Source organism: Podarcis tiliguerta (assembly GCF_965153285.1).
Source record: "Podarcis tiliguerta genome assembly, chromosome: 8".
NCBI classification, from domain to species: Eukaryota; Metazoa; Chordata; class Lepidosauria; order Squamata; family Lacertidae; genus Podarcis; species Podarcis tiliguerta.
In genome coordinates this window covers 21,968,660-21,973,417 of record NC_139541.1, presented here as the reverse complement: position 1 = coordinate 21,973,417, position 4,758 = coordinate 21,968,660, and positions in this window count along the sequence as shown.

The window sequence follows — 4,758 nt, the reverse complement described above, 5'->3', positions numbered from 1 at the left end:
ATGCCTCCACTCTGCTTTCAGTATCGAAGTGTTACCGTTGTGCTTGCGTCCTGCTCAAGGGCTTCCCACAGGCATCTGGTTAGCCACTGTGGAAACAGGATGCTGAACTCAATGGGCCATTGGCCTGATCCAGCAGGCTCTTCTTAGGTTAACAACTGTGGTTTCCTTTGATTAGGTAAATTCATGAAGGGGAAGGCTGTCAATGGCCGCCAGTCTCAGTGGCTAAGTTATATCTCCGCTGTCAGAGGTTTTAGGACTCTGAATACCAGTGGCTGGGAGTTGCAGGTGGGCAGAGATCTGGGGTCCTGCTGGTGGGCTTCCAAACGGGGGCTTCCAGTTGACCATTGTGAGAAGCCAGTTTCTTCTTATGCCTCCGTCCAGTATATCTGAAGGAGCGTCTCCACCCCCATCATTCTACCCAGACACTGAGGTCCAGCACTGAGGGCCTTCTGGCGGTTCCCTCACTGCGAGAAGCCAAGTTACAGGGAACCAGGCAGAGGGCCTTCTCGGTAGTGGCTGGGGTCCTCCGCTGGGGTCCGTTATCAGATGTCAAAGAGAACAACAACTACCAGACTTTTAGAAGACATCTGAAGGCAGTCCTGTTTAGGGAAGCTTTTAATGTTTGATGCATTATGGTATTTTAATATTTTGTTGGAAGCTGCCCAGAGTGGCTGGGGAGGCCCAGCCAGATGGGCGGGGTAAAAATAAATATTATTATTATTATTATTATTATTATTATTATTATTATTATCATCATCATCATCATCATCATCATAATCATGCACACACAATGCACCAGCCCAAATCTGAGGATCTAGTCAGGGCAAAAATTGACATTCGGCTCAGAGACTCGTAGCTAGTAGGAACTGGAGGGGAGCAGGGGAACTGTGGGATAAAATGTCAATGCAAACCATAGGAGCCAACTCCTAGGTCCCTTCCCTTCCCCCCCCCCACGATAAAATATTTGAGAGGGCCCAAAGTTGATAGGCATTGCCATTCAAATCAATCTTGTGACTGATTATGCAGGGCAGGGCTTACTAACTCTCCCCCCCCACACACACACACATTTTATTTAAGATGGCACTGCTGATGCAAACCTACCCAATTCTCATTTTCTAATGCAAGAGAGCCAGTGTGGTATAGGGGTTATAGAGAGTCAAATTAGGACCTAGGAGATTGGGGTTTGAATCACCACACAGCCAGGAAACACAATGGTTGTGTGGCCTTCGGCCAGTTACTGCCTCTCAGCCTAACCTACCTCAAAGGGTTGTTGTGGGGTTTAAATGAGGAAGGGGCGAACCACAGATGCCTCCTTTGACCTCCTTCGAGGGGGAGGAAAACTGAGATATAAATCCAATAAATAAATACAGTAAAATAAATACTACAATGCCACGCCTCCACCTGTCGTTGGCTCTGGCGCCACCTACTGTTGGACCTCCCTGCTCTCCGGTCCTAATGGGCACCAGCCACTGCTGCTTTATAGCCAATGCAGCGATGCTCATAGGCCGCTTTCCCATTTGCGCTGGAACAGGAAACACCGTCTCCCCCTCCTCCTATTTATACAGCTTACCTCAGGAATAAACCAATGCCTCTTGTTAGAAACAATAAATCCCCACAAACGTCCAGTGCACATCTGTAACCTCTGGAAAGGGCACCCTCCGACCGTCTGCCAGCTGTGCTCTCCTCTCCGAGTGGCCCAGGCCCAACTCGCCTCTCTGCCTGGGCTGCGGATGTGTTTGCATCTGCCTGGGCCGCACTGACTGTTTACTGTATTCATAAACAAATTGCAGCTATAAAAGGCTCCAGAAATAGCCTGGGTTGAAGCAAAAAGGGGGTGAAGAGGAGGAGGAGGAAACAGAATCACTCTAGTCAGCTTTCTGGGCTCTCGCTCTCTCCCGTGAAGGCCTCATCACATGGCAGGAACGCACAAGGCTTGTAGGCTGTGCTGGCTGTTGCCACATCTCAAGGTTGGGCCCGACGTTTCAGAGTTCTGCAGCACAATCCTTCACACAGAAAGCCGCTTTACACTGTGCGATCCATCTAGCTCAGTTTTGCCGACACTGGCTGGCAGCAGCTCTGCAGGAGTCCCTGCCAGCCCTACCTGGAGATGCCAGGGACTGAACCGGAGACCTTCCACATGCAAAGAAGGCCTCTTCCCCTGAGCTATGGCTCCTCCCCTCAGGCTATTTGTCCATCTACCTCAGTACTGCATGCTCTGACTGACAACATCTCCTGGGGGTCTCAGGAAGGGAACCTCTCTTAGCTCTCCCTGAAGGAGCTGGAGATGGAGCACGGGAACTTCTGCATGAAATGCAGAATCCTGTCCACATGTTTATTAAGAAATAACTCACACTGATCTTATTGGAAATTGTGCCATTGAGCAGCCTTCTCCAAGGTGGTGCCCACTAGATGTTTACCCTAAAGGTAAAGGTAAAGAGACCCCTGACCATTAGGTCCAGCCACAGACGACTCTGGGGTTGCGGTGCTCATCTCGCTTTATTGGCCGAGGGAGCCGGCGTACAGCTTCCGGGTCATGTGGCCAGCATGACTAAGCTGCTTCTGTCGAACCAGAGCAGCACATGGAAACACTGTTTACCTTCCCACTGGAGCGGTACCTATTTATCTACTTGCACTGGCATGCTTTCGAACTGGTAGGTGGGCAGGAGCGGGGACCGAGCAACGGGAGCTCACCCCATCGCGGGGATTCAAACCGCCGACCTTCTGATCGGCAAGTCCTAGGCTTTGTGGTTTAACCCACAGCGCCACCCGTGTCTAGCCTACAACTCCCATTAATGCTGACCATTGGCCATGTTGATGAGGGCTGAGAGGAGCTGTAGTCCAAACATCTAGAGGGCACCAGGTTGAGGAAGAGTGCCCTAGAAAGCCTGCATGAGGTTGCAGCTCAAGTCTTCTTCTCAAGGTCTCCAGAGGAAGAACTAAAATCTTAGGCGAGGAAGGCAGCCCAGAGTTAACCAAGGGAACAGGCTATTTCCTGCTGGGCTTGAGGGTGTTTGCTATTCGCTTCAAAGAGAAGACACCATCAAACGGAAGATTGTCCTCTGTAAAGTAATCACATGGCCACCTTAGCAACCAGGTCTGGAAACCACAAATTAATAATAATAATAATAATCTTTCATTTCAAGAAGAAGAATATACTGTCATTTCAGGAAGAAATGCCAAGGTATCACACAAACAAAAGTGAACAGCAAAATGACAAGAATAGCATTTTTTTTTAAGAAGAATCTCCCACTAATTAAAATACATAGTAAAACATGTTAAAACATGTGTAATTCACATATAATGGATTGTATCCAATAAAGTCCATCCTGAAATTAATGGACCCAAGGTAGCCACAATCAAATAAGTTCAATGGGTCTTTGTATCCAATGGCTGGCGTTGGATACAACCTGCAATATGACAAGCCCATTAAAACAGCGTAACGAAACAGTAAATCAAAGCTGCAGATTCAAGACTGGAGATGGGGAAAATGCTTGTCTAAACCATTGTGTCATCAGTAGCCGGCAGGATGCCAATACGGATGGGGCAACCCCTTATTTCAGCAGGAAGAGCATTATGCAACACCGGGGCCACTAGTAAAGAGGCCTACCTCCAGGTTACCACAAGCCAATAATAATCAGGCTACAGCAAAACTAAGCAGGTTCCATTTGCTGATCAAAAGCCCATATCTGGCAATGGAAGAAAACTGGCTCAGTGGTTAATAGGCTGCCATGGCATATTCCTTAGTGCAAATCACCTCCTGGGCTGCAGCATCCTGCCCCAGCTGTAGCCAATTTTTATTTATTTTATTTTTATTTTATTTGTACCCCACGCAACACATATACAGTGGTGCCTTGGTTTATGAACAGCTTAGTTTATGAACAACTTGGATTAAGAACACTGCAAACCCAGAAGTAGGTGTTTTGGTTTGTGAACTTTGCCTTGGAAGCAGAACATGTTTCGCTTCCTGTCGAGTGTGTTCCATTTGTAAATTGAATCCCCCGCTGCTATGGAAAACCACGCCTTGGTTTAAGAACGCTTTGGTTTAAGAACGGACTTCCGGAATGGATTAAGTTCGTAAACCAAGGTACCACTGTACTGTAAAAGCATAATAAAACATCAAACATAAAAAATTCCAGATACAGGGCTGCCTTCAGATGTTTTTTAAAAGTTGTATAGTTACCTATCTCCTTGACAGCTGATGGGAGGGTGTCCCACAGTAAAGGTGCCACAAGGCCCTCTGCCAGTCAATAAAAGGAATATGGGCATCATGAGAAATAGCCTAAACACGATGCAGAGCCTTCTCAACATCAAAAGGACGAAGTGGGTGCTATTTTCTCCAAGGTGAACAACTCGGAAGCCTTCACAACAGAGTTAGAGTGGAGATGAAAAGATAGATTGCAGTCTGATAACACTTGGAAACTGCTGACAGGGGAATAAGCCCTAGCACGCGCGCGCGCGCACACACACACACCTGAAAAGGGACCATGAGCAACAGTCAGTGTAACTGCAATGCAGGAGGGAGAGAAAGGCCCAAAATGGGATCTATTTTCGGGTCCTGCTCGCAGGTGTCCCACTGGGACAAGATGAGCCTTTGGTCTGATCCAGCTGGACACTTCTTTTGTTCTTATATTCCGTTTTGGTTCACAATTGTGTCGCAATGTCCTAAACAGGTTGGACATGAGTAACAACAGGAAGAAGCAAATAATAAGAAAAATGCCATCAGCATAAATGTGGCACTTTGAACCCAGCCCATCATCA